We start from the raw sequence: 17,924 nt of genomic DNA, 5'->3' as shown, positions 1-17,924 counted from the left end.
AGCAATTATAAGAGGTGAAATAATAGCAAGGCTAGTAATATGTAAATATAAACAAATACATGAGGAAAATGAAATGATCGAATACATAAGTAAATTAACGAACAAATAAAAATGAATAAAACATGAAACAACAAAATGGCAATGATAACGAGAATGATAATAATAATAATATAAATAATAATAGTATAAAACGATAATAACATATGGTATTAAACATGATAGTAATAATGTAAATATGAAATAGTAAGGAACATATATATATATAAAACATATAATACTAGATTAAAAATATATGTACAATATTTATTGAAAATAGTAATAATAAAAATAACTAATAATAACGATATATAAATATATACATATATGTATTAAAATATATACGTAATAATAGAAATAAAAATGTATACGTAGTATTAAAAATATTTACATAATATATACATACTAGAAATAATAATATTGAAAAAAATATTACATAAATATACACATATACATTGAAAATTTATATATAATAATGATATTAAAAGTATGTACAAAAATAAAAATAGTGTAATATAAAGTGGAAAATAATGATAATAATATATGAATAAAGAAATATATATATATATATATATATATATATATATATATATATACATATACCAAGAACATATTCATAATAATTAGTATTGAGTATTAAAAGTATATATATAATATAGACAAAATATATGCATAATGTAGTATTGAAAGTATTTTCATGGGATAATATAAAATATATGAATAATGTGATATTAAAAATATATACGTAAATAGGATAAAAATAAGAAATCAAATAAAACCTTATATATGGGAAAAAAATCGGATGTAAAAGTAAACTAAGAATATATATAAAAATGATATGAAAATAAATAACAAAACGATTTATGGCCAATTTTAAGATTGATAATATATATATATTAGTATAAAATAAATCATACCTTTTAAATAAATAATAATCTTAGAAAATAAAATGACCCTTTTTAGCATAAATAAAATAAAATAAAATAAAAGGCACAACAAATTTTAAATCTTATTTAAAAGGGTTTAAAATAAATAATACATAAAAGATAATATATATATTAAAATATATAATAAAATAACTTAATATAAATAAGAAATAATTTAATATAGAATAATAAAATAAACGAATAAATAAATAAAAAGGGTTAAAATTGGATGAAATAGGGACTCAATCAAAACAAAAATAAAATCAAAAGTAAAAAGACTAAGAAATAAACGTATAAGGACCAAATTAAAGTACACACCACATCATAGGGACCCATTTGGAATTATACCCTATCACCAAACGGTGTCGTTTCATTAGCTGAACAAAATCAAGCCTAAAACCCTAAAATACATTCAGCCACTTAAGAACAAATCAAAGAAAAAAAAAACCTCAAGTCTTTCCTTTGCTTTATTTGGCTAAACCAAAAATAGAACCCTAACTTCCCCATTTCATTTCCCTCAGCCGAACCCTATGCTTCCCTCTTAAGTGTCGATCTGCCACCGTGAATGGCGACCAACATGCTTAAGCCTCGGGGTTCTTCTCTTTCAGCCTTGAGATCCTCTTTATACTTCGATCTCGGCGAAGTAGAAGAGGTTTCACGGCATATTTACAAGGTAAAACTTCGTTCTCCTTGTCTTTTTCTACTTTTAAATGCGAAAATGAAAGTCCAAAAGGAAAATAAAACTCAAGAAAACTCAAAACTACAGAAAATTTAAGTCGGAAATCACCTTTTTGAAACTGACTTTCTTTTTTTTTATTTATTTCTTTTTCGTGTTCAATACAATTTTTGTTAGAAAAATCCCCCTAAAATACAATCGATTCTTTCCCCCATTTTTTACATTTATCATTCGGCCTTTTAAAGCCGATTACAAATATAAAAAATGTTTCTGCTACTGTTTGCGTGTTGTGTTTATCTGCTCTTCTTGGTGCATTTTTGGTGGGTGGCAGCAGGATAGGCATCTTTGATGCGGGGCTAGGGTTTTAGAAAAATCTGATTTTCTTTCTTTGCTTTTTTTTTTTGTGTTTGGGCTAGGGTTTAGGTTGTTGGGCCTGGACGGATTTGGCCCAATACAATATATAATTATTTTTAAGTCCTATTTAATTAGTTGGATTCTTTTGCTGAAACATAATGTTACGTGGCAATTTATGATTGAAAGATATGATAAATAAAATTAAAATTTAACATTTTTAATAAAAAATATTATATTAAAAATTTCAAAGTAAATGTATCACATTAAAAAGTTTAAGGGCCAACTATCACATTATCCTTTATTTTATTAGGTAGGTAATTCATGTCATATAGAAATTAATTATATAAATATAAAAATATTGAATTATTTATATAATGTTACTCACAACTTCTAATTTCGGATGACCTTATCGCTTTTATTTACATAAAAAATTAATAAGAAAACAAGAATGTATTTATAAAGTTACTAATTTTTAAAATATAATATACTTTTAAAATAAAAAAATTAAAAATTTAATATATTTAAATTAAATATTTATAAATATAGATAAATTTTAAACTTATATTTTACCGAATTAATTTAAAAATCCTGAAAATATTAATATAACTCATATTGAAATATTAAATGGTAAATGGAAGAATAAAAGGCATTAGGCATGTAAGACATTTGTTGACTTCACATTAAACAATTTGACACATACTTAACCACAGGTCTTTTCTTATTATCTTTTATTAATCTATTTTACTGCTTTGTAAATTACGCTTTAAACCCTGGACAATTATCTTATGGGATTTTCTTAATATATTCTTTTGTAACTGATAGATATTTTATCTTTCAGCCTTCAGGTATTGAATGGTTCCCACACGACATCGTATCTATACTTACGAAAGGAACCTAAACTGAATCGTATGAGATCTTGCGGAAGAAGAAGACCAGGAAGCGTAAATCTTGGACAGGTGGCGATCAAACAATGCTTTTCGCATTCTTTTTATATATGGAAGTAAAGATATTGCAGGCATAACGTTACGTTGTAGAGAGTGATGGGAGTGGTGGCGGTTATCGGAGGAGGGATAAGAGGGCTGGTGTCGGCCTATGTTGTGGCCAAAGGCGGCGTTGACGTGGTGGTTTATGAGAAAGAGGAACAGCTAGGTGGCCATGCAATCACTGTCAACTTTGATGCCACTGAGTTAGACCACCGCCTCTTATTTCTAAATCCAGTAAGCTTTTATCTTTTTCTTTCTTTCCCTTTAGATTTTTGTGGCTTTTTTTTTGGAAACTTACCTAAAAATAAATAAATAATTATGAAATTTACTCAGAGCAAAAATTTATACCTGTTTTTTACTGTATTTATCGGTATCGTGAGACGCATCAACGGCACCTTCATCATTAATCGATCATTGATGTTTTAAAAATGATTCTTTTTAATATTGCTACTATATCTAACTAATAAATTTAGAGACTAAAAATTATATTAACTTTTAAATTAATAAATTTGTTAAGCTTAATAAATTTATCTCTTGAAAACCCTTAATTTAAGCAAGTTAAATCATTTGTTACTACATTAATGACCAATTGATAAAATAAGATGTGTTTTTATTATTATTATTATTTTAGAACCATGATGATAATAGAAAAATATTTAAAATGTTATACTAAAACGGGAATATATATATATATATATAATAAATTATTAAAATATTTATATTATTTATATTTATATTTATATTAAATGATTGAATTTTATAATAATTTGCAAAATAATTAATTATTTTAACAATTTTTTCCTTTCCATTTACATGGAAAAGTAACTTCTTCAGTAATTATTAATGGAATAATTTTTAACTTATAATTTAAGGAAATATACAAAGATTATTGTGTAGAAGTTAGGTAATAATCCATATATACACATATATCGGAATGTTTGGTAAATAAAATTTTGAGTTTTTTAGTTTATTTGGGTATAAATGGAGGATTAGATAGTCAAATCCTCTAATTATCTCTGTATTTCATTTTTTGCCACGCTCTTATTTGTCATTTTATACATATCAACTTTCAGCTATTAGTTAAGTTTTACCAAACAGGGCTATTATAATATATTATTATTTTGTGTTACTTGTACCAAACATCCTTAAGCTATGACATTCGTTCTAAATTGGTCCTCAAATTTTAAAATATTCTTTTAATTATATCCCCTGGTATTATATCAATACGATGTAATACCCCTTAACCTTATCCGTCGCCGGAATAGGGTTACAAAGCATTACCAAACATTTCAGAACAAATACAAACAATTATATAATAATATAATATACACATCATAAAATTTTAATCATAATGTCATTTTAATAAGCCCCCAAGACCTAAATCACGTGTTACAAACAAATGGGGACTTAATCGGAAGTTCAGAAAATTTTCGTGAAATTTCAAGAAAATTTCTAAGTACAGGGCTCACATGCCCGTGTGGTCTAGGGACACGCCTGTGTGACCCTAGACACACCCGTGCTTTAGGTCGTGTCTAACCCCGTGTAACTCTCTGACTTAAACAAAAATTAAGTGCAGTTTTCACACGGTCGAAACACATGCCCATGTTCTAGGCTGTGTACCTCACACGGCTGAGACACACACCCTTGTCTCTACCCGTGTGGAGATTTCTGGGCATTCTGTTTTGAAAATTTTAAATTGCAAGAGACATGCGGCCTAGCCTCACGCTCATGTATAAGTTGTGTGTCTCACACGATCTGGTCACACACCCGTAAGCCAGGCTGTGTGGACTCAAAATGAGCCTTATACATCAAGTTTACTAGCCCTGCAAATCTTGAACCTCAAGCAACACTAAAACCAAACATTCAACCAATCCAAACATTTAAAATATGTTTAATTAATCATACTGAATACCTAACCAATATACTCTTATAGGTATTTCACATATACTAACCAAATCAATCCAATTAAAACTCATTCAAACCAATTCTAATTTCATACAAATTTACTACTAAAACTTATCATTTGATAACTTTAACATTTTATATATATATATATATAGCGACGTAAAAATTTTGGTTTCGGTCGCTAATTGTGGCGATTTATTGAAAATTTGAAAACTTGAAGTTTGATTTTAAAATAAAGAGGGAGTCGCCACTGATCCTTTTTCCTAGGTGTGATCGGACACCTATTAGATTCATTTTTAAAACAAAAGGAAAGCTGAATTTAGGTCTACGTTAAAAGCCAGAGGAAAATTGGGGTTCGGGAGTCAGTTACGCGCGAGGAAGGTATTAGCACCCTCGCGACGCCCAAAATTGATATCTCGTAAACATGTGTTGTCTAGATTTTCAAAAATACGAGTTCAATGTAACATTTAGTCGAGATCGAGTAAAACACGAGAAATTTCAAGCTTCGTTTTCTTTTGAGAAGGATATACCGTTTTAACACGAGTCGATTGATATTCACCCAACCTAGCGATGAAATCGATGACATAGTGTTTAAATCGGTACGTTGCCTTGCTTATGGAAATAAAAACACGAATAAGTATGTTCGAAACAATGTAAAGCAAATTAATAAATACAAATAAATAAAAGACAAATCTAGAGGTACATTGAAGCGAATATAAATGTGACAATAATATTATAAACAATAAAGACATATATGATACTAGAATTAAATATGAAATGGAAATAATGAATGTAGATACATGATATTAAGAGTATGTATGTAAACTATACATAATGTTTGATAGTAAAAATATAACTAATAATGTTAAAATATATACATAATATATACCTATATACATATGAAAATGTGTGCACGTGGCGTATATGAAGAATATATACATAGTAATATAAAATAATAAGTGATAATAGTGAAAATAATGGGTATAATAATTATAATGATATACTGAAAATAATACTATATATAAAATATGTACACAAGTATAATAAAATATATGTCTTGATGTTAATAACAAACATAGTAGGAATAAAATAAATGTAATAATGATATATACACAATATGGTATTAAGAATATATATATATATATATACAATATAGTATTTAAAAAATATATACATAAGATGGTATAAAAATATGTACATGGAATACTAGAAACTAGAATAACAATAATAATAATATTTCCAAAAATAAAATAAAAACAAATCATGTATTAAAAATAAGAAGAAAATGATATACTTGGTAATGATAATATAAAATAATATGTACATAAAAGATACTTCATATATATGCATATAATAATAATAATAATAATAATAATAATAATAATAATAATAATAATAATAATAATAATAATAATATCTACAATAAAAGAAAATATTAGGAAATGTACAAAAATATATATATATAATATTTACAATAATGATGTAAATAAACAACATATAAAATATTTGAAATAACATATAAATGAAACATAAAAAAGGTTAATAAATGAATTAAATAGATTTAGGACATGGTTAAAAACAAATGAAAATTCGGGGTATAAAAGTATAAATATTAGATAGTTAATTAGGGATCAAAATGAAAACCAAACAAGATCTGAGGGCCAAATTTAAAAAAACAAAGGAAGATAAAAAATGGGGTTAATTGAATGAGGTTGCGAGGGAGGAGGACTAAACACATAAATTTCCCTTTTAGGGAAAGTGCACAAACCCCACCCACCAAACAAAAAAAAAGTGCCGTTTCAACACCATTACAAAGATTTTTTTTTTTGTGTTTCATTTTCAACCCCCAATCTAAAAAAAACAAAAAAAAAAAGCTTCCATGCTCTCTTCCCCTCCCTTAAAATCCTCTCAAGCCTTTTCTTCTCCGGTGGAATCCCGGTCACTGGGCCACCGCCGTTGGTCGCGCCGCCACCGTCGCCGGCCACCGCGCATGGTGGCCGGAAGTTCAAAAGGTAACTTTTTTTTGTTTTTTTTCTTAATAATATATATATGTATATGTATATAGAAAGAAGAAAAAACAAAGAAAAAAATTGAAGAAGAGAAAAAAATGCAAACCTTTTTATTGATTTTTTTCTTTGTATTCGAAGTTCGGAGGGATTTTTGTGTTTGTCTCTTTTTCAATCTTTGTAAAATCTCCATAGATTTTGGCTTTTTAAGGCCGATCTACAAAACATTCATCTTTTATTTTTTTATTTTCGTTCTTTTTTATTTCTTCCCCATCCTCGCATGCTTTCTCTCTTGTTGTTTTTGTCTCTGCAGGTGTGTGTCGATGTGGGTGGCTCACGAGAAGGTGAGGGACGTGCGTGGGTGGTGCGCGTGATGGCCAAGGGTGAGGGGAGTGGCAGCTGAAAACTTGGTGGCTAGGGTTTTTTGCTGCTGAAAATGTTTAGTTTGTTGGGCTAGGTGGGCTTTAGGTTTTTTATTGTTTGGGTCATTTGATGTAGAAGTTGGGCCTGCTATTTTAGTCTTGTAATTGGGTTTTGTAATTGTTTTATTTGGTTGTTTTATTTTATCTGTTTATGGGCCCGGGCAATATTGGGCTTGTACAGCTGCCCCTCTTTGCTCATTGTCGTGTAACGGGAATAGAGCAAAGACACAAAGAAAGACCAATTTTGCCCGGTCTTGCCAATTGTTGACTTCTTTGGCGCTCTTCTTTTCTGGGCAGTCTCTTGCTAGTCCACCGCATCTTGTAGCTTTGGTTCAGTTCATTGCATCTTCTGATATGTGCCTTGTAGTTTCAATCTACTTCAATGTAGTTTCAAGGATATGAGATTTGTGGCTTCCATCTGCTTCACTGTAACTTCAGAAGGATGAGATCTATAGCTTCAATCTTCTCTTCTATTGCTTCCATGAGATAAGGTTTTGGTCTTCTCTTCTGCCACTTCAGAAAGGCAAGATCTGATATCCTCGACCAGCTCCACTGCAACTTCAGGGAGACAAAATCTGGTGCCTTCAATCGGCTCCAATCTTTATTCTTTACTCGGTGTGTGATCCTGAGCTCAACTCATTTCTCGCAATATGAATTGACTTTTAAAAATTAGACATTAAAAACAAAAATTGAAAAATAGCTCAGCACGTGAGCAAAGGCTCAACTCACTTCTCGCAATATGAGTTGATTTTTGAAAACAGAATTTGCCAAACAGATTTTTAAAATACCTCGGCATGTGACCCAAGGCTCAACTCACTTCTCGTAATATGAGTTGATTCTTGAAAAGCATAAATTGAAAAAACATTAATTGAAAATACCTCAACGTGCCTCGAGGCTCAACTCACCTCTCGCAATATGAGTTGATTTTGACGAATAGAAATTGAAAAACAGAAATTGACAATACCTCAGCGTGCCCTGAGGCTCAACTCACCTCTCGCAATATGAGTTGATTTTTTTTGACAAACATAAATTGAAATTACCTCAGCGTGTCCTGAGGCTCAACTCACCTCTCGCAATATGAGTTGATTTTTTTGAAAAGCAGAAATTGAAAATACCTCAGCGTGTCCTGAGGCTCAACTCACCTCTCGCAATATGAGCTAATTTTTGAAAAACATAAATTGAAGAAAACAGAAATTGAAATTACCTCAGCATGTCCTGAGGCTCAACTCACCTCTCGCAATATGAGTTGATTTTTTTGAAAGACAGAAATTGAAAAACAGAAATTGAAAAGACCTCAGCATGTGAGCCGAGACTCAACTCACCTCTCGCTATATGAGTTGATTTTTGACAAACAGAAATTGAAATTACCTCAGCGTGTCTTGAGGCTCAACTCATCTCTCGCAATATGAGTTGATTTTTTTGAAAGACAGAAATTGAAAAACAGAAATTGAAAGTGACTCAACACGTGAGCCAAGGCTCAACTCACCTCTCGCAATATGAGTTGACTCTTAAAAAAACAGACATTAAAACAGAAATAACTCAGCACGTGAGCTAAAGCTCAGCACGTGAGCTAAGGCTCAACTCACTTCTCGCGATATGAGTTGGTTTTTGAAACTTAATTTGAAAAGCAGAATTTGAAAATACCTCGACATGTGATCGGAGGCTCCACTCACCTCTCGCAATATGAGTTGATTTTCGAAAACGGAGATCAAAATTACCTCAGCGTGTCCTGAGGCTCAACTCACCTCTCGCAATATGAGTTGATTATTTTGAAAGACAGAAATTGAAATTACCTCAACGTGTCTTGAGGCTCAACTCACTTCTTGCAGTATGAGTTGAATTTTTTGAAAGACAGAAATCGAAAATACCTCAACGTGTCTTGAGGCTCAACTCACTTCTTGCCGTATGAGTTGAATTTTTTTGAAAGACAGAAATTGAAAATACCTCAACGTGTCTTGAGGCTCAACTCACTTCTTGCAGTATGGGTTGAATTACGAAACGGAAATAAAAATCAGAATACCAAAACATGTCATCCGGAGGAACTCATGTGTCTTTTCAGCTATCATCACATCCTCTTGCTCTGCTGGAGTACCTGTATATGTCATGCCTGATGTTATCATGATATGCACATGTTTGTCTTAAATGCCTTTATGCCTACATGATTATGCTATAAGCTTTAGGAATGTTTGTCATATATCCCTTTTTCGTCACGATTTTTGATGATCTGCATTCATTGTTTTGACTCTTGACTTTCTCTTTAGGCTTTGTACCCGTCTTCAAGCTTTACAAGTAATCGACGTTTCCGATATCACTCTTTTGCCCCTGGTTAAACTTTGTCCCTGCTTTGAGGCTCTTGTACTTATCAAATTCTCATCCGGGTAATACTCAACATTTGTTTTGTTTGGAGCATGAACTCTTCCACGTTTCTTAATCAAGAATCTTTTTGAGTACGTCTTATTGCGTAGAAATTTTTGAGCTGCTGAAAATGCTTCAAATACTGTAGTCTTGCTGTTTGATTCACTTCTTGAATCTTTTTACTTATTGGGCCCAAACCTGCTTCATTAGGATGCCCTTTCGGGTTTTCATCCTAATTTTTGCTTATCAAGACGCCCTTTTCAGGTTTTCATCTTGATCTTTTTCTTTTTTTTTAAGGCGTCATCACTCATTACCCATCAGGGCTCTATTACTGACGTAGTACGCTGCCCTATTGCTTGGTTGGTATTTCGACCCAAAATCCAAAGAAATAATCGCGTTTTGCTCAACCAGCTTGCCCCACCGTAACTTCAGGGTCTATTCCACTATAATTTGGGGATACAAGGTTGGCACTATCTTTAACCATTCCACTGCAATTCCTGGCTATAGGATCTATATCCTACTGTAACTCAAGGGTGTATGATCTGTAACTTGTTCCATCGACTGATATCTTTTGACAGAAAATCCGAGGAGATAAGCTCAATTTGAGCTCAAATATTTCCAACCCTTACACTTGGTGAGCTCTTGAACAACCGACTGGTTTCAGGTTCCTGTACTATTTAAAAGCTTTCAGAGTAATACGAGAAACTCCTTTTATGAAAGTATGATTAGTACATTAATAATTATTTCAATGCGAAATGTTTGAAAAGAATTACACTAATGGACAAGAAGAAAATTGACTAAGAGCATAACTCGAAACAGACAAGTTAAACAATGGGAGCAAATGCAAGTTTATTGGAAGCGCATTTTGAAAAGAATAAGATAATCAAAGATAAATTCAGAAATGGGTAAAATGGAAAGCTAAGTGCCCCCAATATCGCAGCCTGAGCTTCTCTGTACAAACTTCTTTGAGACCATTTTGAGTTCAACATGTGTTTAGGGGATTCAGAGTACTTTGTCGATGCCCCAAGACGTAGCATACTTCTTCACTGTCAATTCAAGTATAGAAAGACTACCATATGCCCCACCTTTGAACAAAATTTGAGCTGCCTTTTTCAAGTTTTCAACTCAAAACCCCTTTGGTCTCAAGGTGCCCTTTGCGGGTTTTCACCTTGACCTCTCCATTTTTTTTTTTTTTTTGCTTTTGAATGAATGAAGGTCACAAGGTGCCCTTTCCGGGTTTTCACCTTGGCCATTCCTTTTCAAGTATTTTTAGACTGAATCCGAATTTAGGATTGGATCAGTGTTCTTTCGGGAAAAACCTCCTTTACCTCATAAAGTTCTTAAGCATCCATTTCCCTTTGAAATCCTTTCGTATAGAAAGGATCTTCTGCAATACCAAGTTCCTACTATGAAATTCCTTTGGGTGAACCATTTCAGTCATAACTTTCGACATCATCTGCGTTTGACCTTCAAACCCTTTTCTGCAGTCAAGTTTAATGAAGAGTTTACTTCATCCAATTCTTGATTCAATCAAAGCTTGGAGAAAAAGAATCTTAATTTCCATGGACAGAACCACCTCTAATGCTCCAGTGAAGGTCCTGGTCAACTTTAATAAGCACAAAGAGTAAAAGGTAGCTTCCTATGGCAATATTTACAAGTCTCGGTCACCTTCTATAACTTTTCTTGATTTTTGTATTTTTCTTTTGGCAGCCTTTGTTGCATTGTGATATGACATTGTACAGTTACGCATTAAAACATGATTCTTTCTGGCATTTGATCTCTCTTTTTTTGTTTTTTTCTTGTCTTTTGTTTTTTTTTCTTTTTGTTTTTTTGTTTTTTTGTTTTTTTTTTCATGACTGTCGACTTTATAATATTGGCATATGAAGCTACATTCATCTTCTTAGTGAAGCAATTGACGGCCACGACGATGATATCAACTGGACGCTTTTGACGAGATCATCCCCAGAACATCTATGCCCCACGTATTGAAAAGTTTGTGAAGAGATGAAAGAAGCACGTGAGTCTTGACGTCATAACTGATGCCATTCCCTTCCCATGGTGGACCAACAGTATCTAATCCTCATTGATGAGCCTGGCTATTGCAGAACCGCTGTCATGTGTTCCTTAGACACCCTTATGGACCTCTTTCAAGATGTTCCTAAGTGCGTCTTAATATGATCGTGCGAAAACATCCTTGAATTCTTGAAAATAACTCAATAGTCTTGCCTTATTTCTGTGGTGGGCTAGGTTTCGATCTTCATCCCTTTTCTAAGCTTACAATGTCGGTTGACCCTTTGTAAGTTAGGGTTGCATCTTTGTCTCATTCTATCATCTTCACGAGTCGTAAGATAGACACAATCTCTGTCATCTTCGAAGTCCAGAGATCCTTCTAGACACATATCTTACTCCAAAGGGAGTTAGTAACAGCGTCGCTCGTGACATTGATATTTGGGACCTGTTGTGGGTGCGAAGGCAAATTCCAGAGAATAAATGATTCTAAGGATGATTATTTGTATAGGATGATCATGAATGTAAAATAAAAGAATAAATAATAAAATAATCTATAAATAGAATAAAATTTACTCAAAAAGATGCATTTCATTGAAATAAAAATCTTGGACCGGAACCTATTTCCCAAAAGAAGACTTATCACCTCTAGGTCTTAAGGCGATAAGTATGTTTTGAATATTACTCTAGATTAGCTTTTAAAGTACACGGATCTCTTCCACTGTCCCATTGTTCAAAACACTCCCAAGTATGTGAAATTTGGAGGTGGGTGATATCGAAGTCGTGGTTGAGTTGGGTACGAATTAGACGTATGGTGGCTTCCTGTTTCCACCACATGGGTTTCTGGCTCTTTTTCTTCATGGTGCTGCCCTTTTGAGCTCTCGGGGCCTTCCATCCTTCCATTCTTGATGGCATTTTCTATAAGTTCCCCAGATATTACAATGTCCGCAAAGTCTTTGGTAGCACTTCCTACCAACTTATCGTAAAATGGCTCTTTCAAAGTGTTGATGAAGAGAACCACTATTTCAGTTTTGGTTAAAGGGGGTTCTACTTGTGCTGAGATGTCCTTCCATCTCTGCAGCGTCTTTTAAAAGTTTCCATGACTTCTTTTCCATCATCTGCAGAGTCAACCGATCAGGCGCCATGTCAGACACATGCTTGTACTGTTCATAAAATACTGATGCTAAGTCTTTCCATGATCGGATCCTTTCTCTACTAAGTTGATTATACCATCGAAGAGCCGGTCCGACCAAGCTGTATTGGAAACAGTGTATTAGCAACTTATCTTTATTCACGTGACTCGTCATTTTTCGACAAAACATGACAAGATACATTCTTGGACATCTTGTTCCATCGTATCTTTCAAAATCTGGTGCTTTAAACTTCGGAGGCAGAACCAGATCAGGCACCAGACTGAGCTCCTTGGCACTTAATGCAGAGAAGACTTCAGTGCCTTCGATTACCTTGAGCCTTTCTTCAAAACTCCTATACTTGCCCTAAACATCATGATCGTTTAATTTCAACTTGGCTATCTCTACTGGGTCATCCCAATCTGGAATATTGGGATCAATGGGATTAACTCCGGGGTTTGATATAGATATACCTTGCCCTAAATGAGTAGGTGGTATAGGTCGTTGCTCCAAGCCTCCAGGCTCCTTTTGAGGACATCCTCTTTGCGTTACATGAACGTGAGGCGGGGTGAATCTCGGAGGATAAAACGGATCCTGATCATGATTAACTCTTGACTGAGGTTCCATAACGTCAGGACAATGCATAAGTCCCTTCCTTTTAACAAAAGCTGACATCATATCCATCATTTTGGCCATTTGATCCCTTTGCTTGAGTGATTCCTCTCGAGACCTTACCATCAGATCTCTCGTTTCTTGTTGTGATTTAGCCAACTGTTCTTGCAATTCTCTTTGGGCCTTTTCTATTCTTTCAATTCTCTCATTGAATTCGGCCTCCATAGTTCTAGCTCTTATCCGCGTCTTATACGAATGGCGTGATTCCGGACTAAAGCGTCTGGCCGTAGATCATACGGTTTCAGCCTCAGTGAATGATTAAGGGACATGTACATGCAATGAATGGATAAATGAATAAATGGCTGATGAATGTCAGTCATGAATGAATATGCAAAAATTTGGTGTTAATTTCAAGATAGCCCCTATTTAGGCATTTCTTTAATCAAAAGAGTCTATTACACAACATTTCGGTCACTTGTATAATTGACTCTTTCATCAGAAACCTGTTTTTGGCAACCAATCTCTAATCAACACCTTCCTAACAAGATGCCTATAATGCATGATGTAAAATAAGAATAAAAACAAACAAACTTGGTTAGCACAACACATATGAACAGAGAAAAACTATAGACAATCTAATAAATTAAGCTACTTGGTCCAATGGACTCGATTCCCTTGCATAGGAAGCGTAAATGTAAAAGAAACAGAAGGTAAGATGTGTTTTTTTCGTGTACTTATTTCGGTGACTAGTAAATGGACGGAGGTTTGGCATGGCTCTAGTTGGATGGCTCGTATGGTTCACTATATGCGATTTTGGTTCTAGATGGGTACTCGAATCGTCTGTACTGTCATCTACTAAGATTAGTACAGAGCCTCGGTCATGGCCCATCATAGGCTTACGAGATCAATTCGAGGGATTACATTTACTTATGCCTATGTAGAGGTACAAGTTAACTCACGAAAGCATAAGTCATATGTAACCCAAAAGTATTCACTAGCCTGTGCGGAGGGACAAGTTAACTTACAAAGGCGTAGCGTTTACTTTCACTTAACAGGGACGGAGCCCGGGTATAGAGTTCATGTTATGCAAAAAAAAAAATGCATGTGCACGGTGTGTGGGGAAAAACTCATAAACCTTTACGTTTTACTTAAAGAAACTAAACCAAAATTAAAACCATAAAAATTGAAAACTGAAAAACAACCAAATAACAAGTTAGAAGAAACACGATACAAATGCATGAATTTTGAAAACGAGATTTTCGGATCACGACCAAATATTTACTTTGAACAAAGAAATTTGAAAATTTTGACAAAACGTGTTTAATTCGACCCGACTCGCAAGTTTTGTCCCCAGTGGAGTCGCCAGCTGTAGCGACGTAAAAATTTTGGTTTCGGTCGCTAATTGTGGCGATTTATTGAAAATTTGAAAACTTGAAGTTTGATTTTAAAATAAAGAGGGAGTCGCCACCGATCCTTTTTCCTAGGTGTGATCGGACACCTATTAGATTCATTTTTAAAACAAAAGGAAAGCTGAATTTAGGTCTACGTTAAAAGCCAGAGGAAAATTGGTGTTCGGGAGTCAGTTACGCGCGAGGAAGGTATTAGCACCCTCGCGACGCCCAAAATTGGTATCTCGTAAACATGTGTTGTCTAGATTTTCAAAAATACGAGTTCAATGTAACATTTAGTCGAGATCGAGTAAAACACGAGAAATTTCAAGCTTCGTTTTCTTTTGAGAAGGATATACCGTTTTAACACGAGTCGATTGATATTCACCCAACATAGCGATGAAATCGATGACATAGTGTTTAAATCGGTACGTTGCCTTGCTTATGGAAATAAAACACGAATAAGTATGTTCAAACAATGTAAAGCAAATTAATAAATACAAATAAATAAAAGACAAATCTAGAGGTACATTGAAGCGAATATAAATGTGACAATAATATTATAAACAATAAAGACATATATGATACTAGAATTAAATATGAAATGGAAATAATGAATGTAGATACATGATATTAAGAGTATGTATGTAAACTATACATAATGTTTGATAGTAAAAATATAACTAATAATGTTAAAATATATACATAATATTTACCTATATACATATGAAAAATGTGTGCACGTGACGTATATGAAGAATATATACATAGTAATATAAAATAATAAGTGATAATAGTGAAAATAATGGGTATAATAATTATAATGATATACTGAAAATAATACTATATATAAAATATGTACACAAGTATAATAAAATATATGTCTTGATGTTAATAACAAACATAGTAGGAATAAAATAAATGTAATAATGATATATACACAATATGGTATTAAGAATATATATATATATATACAATATAGTATTTAAAAAATATATACATAAGATGGTATAAAAATATGTACATGGAATACTAGAAACTAGAATAACAAGAATAATAATATTTCCAAAAAATAAAATAAAAACAAATCATATATTAATAATAAGAAGAAAATGATATACTTGGTAATGATAATATAAAATAATATGTACATAAAAGATACTTCATATATATGCATATAATAATAATAATAATAATAATAATAATAATAATAATAATAATAATAATAATAATAATAATAATAATAATAATAATAATATCTACAATAAAAGAAAATATTAGGAACTGCAAAAAATATATATATATAATATTTACAATAATGATGTAAATAAACAACATATAAAATATTTGAAATAACATATAAATGAAACATAAAAAAAGGTTAATAAATGAATTAAATAGATTTAGGACATGGTTAAAAACAAATGAAAATTCGGGGTATAAAAGTATAAATATTGGATAGTTAATTAGGGATCAAAATGAAAACCAAACAAGATCTGAGGGCCAAATTTAAAAAAACAAAGGAAGATAAAAATGGGGTTAATTGAATGAGGTTGCGAGGGAGGAGGATTAACACATAAATTTCCCTTTTAGGGAAAGTGCACAGAACCCACCCACCAAACAAAAAAAAAGTGCCGTTTCAACACCATTACAAAGATTTTTTTTTGTGTTTCATTTTCAACCCCCAATCTAAAAAAAACAAAAAAAAAAAAAGCTTTCATGCTCTCTTCCCCTCCCTTAAAATCCTCTCAAGCCTTTTCTTCTCCGGTGGAATCCCGGTCACTGGGCCACCGCCATTGGTCAGCATACATGCCACCGCCACCACCACAAGCATGGTGGCCGGAAGTTCAAAAGGTAACTTTTTTTTGTTTTTTTTTTTCTTAATAATATATATATATATGTATATGTATATAGAAAGAAGAAAAAAACAAAGAAAAAAAATTCGAAAGAAGAGAGAAAAAAAATGCAAACCTTTTTATTGATTTTTTTCTTTGTATTCGAAGTTCGGAGGGATTTTTGTGTTTGTCTCTTTTTCAATCTTTGTAAAATCCCCCCCTTTTACAAATTATAGATTTTGGCTTTTTAAGGCCGATCTACAAAACATTCATCTTTTATTTTTTTTGTTTTCGTTCTTTTTTTATTTCTTCCCCCATCCCTCGCATGCTTTCTCTTGCTGTTGTTTTTGTCTCATTGCAGTGTGTGTCGATGTGGGTGGCTCACGAGGAGGTGAGGGACGTGCGTGGGTGGTGCGCGTGATGGCCAAGGGTGAGGGGAGTGGCGGCTGAAAACTTGGTGGCTAGGGTTTATTGCTGCTGAAAATGTTTAGTTTGTTGGGCTAGGTGGGCTTTAGGTTTTTTATTGTTTGGGTCATTTGATGTAGAAGTTGGGCCTGCTGTTTTAGTCTTGTAATTGGGTTTTGTAATTGTTTTATTTGGTTGTTTTATTTTATCTGTTTATGGGCCCGGGCAATATTGGGCTTGTACAATATATATTTATATAACTAACCATTATCATATTGCAACATTATTTACAAACATTTCTCGAAATGACAAACGCAACATCCTAGGTACATGCCATTTACCAAAAAGAAATGTACTTCATCACAATGAGTTCGGGATCGGCCTTGAATGCTGATTCAACGATCGAACTTTAACCTAAACTGCGCATGGAAACAAACTGTACGCTAAGTATAAACTTAATGGTATTTCTATAATCCGAATACTTCAAAGGAAATAATCCGATTACTTCAAAGGAAATAACATTATAAAACATATACTTTTAATCAAATATAAACATTAGCCAATCAATAATTCATTTTATACATTTAACCTTCATTTCACATCAATGGTTAATTCAAATAGCTTTTTCTCACTTTAATTCACATATCATTTTGCAATAACAATACTCCTTTCATGAACCCTTGGTTTATGCATTTCATTTGTACAATTCAATTCAATGTTCAATTTCAAAATTCACATTCAATACCATTCAATATCAATCTTTTTGCCAATTCATTTATTTACCCCTATTAACATGACTTGGACTTTGGCAGATACACGGATCCAACCAAAACACACCAGTATGACACTTAGTGCCTCATTGGATAATTCGTAGTAATAAGTTG

General features: G+C 32.6%; 1 pseudogene; it reads left to right on the top strand.

Annotated features, from left to right (window-relative positions):
• Window positions 1-2,756: 2,756 nt before the first annotated feature.
• The window catches only part of LOC108487778 (uncharacterized), a 28,492-nt pseudogene continuing 13,324 nt past the window's right edge, over window positions 2,757-17,924 (top strand).

The sequence above is a fragment of the Gossypium arboreum genome, chromosome 10 (assembly GCF_025698485.1).
Source record: "Gossypium arboreum isolate Shixiya-1 chromosome 10, ASM2569848v2, whole genome shotgun sequence".
Lineage (NCBI taxonomy): Eukaryota > Viridiplantae > Streptophyta > Magnoliopsida > Malvales > Malvaceae > Gossypium > Gossypium arboreum.
The sequence above is the reverse complement of the archived record's forward strand: the minus strand, read 5'-3'. Positions and strand labels throughout refer to the sequence as shown.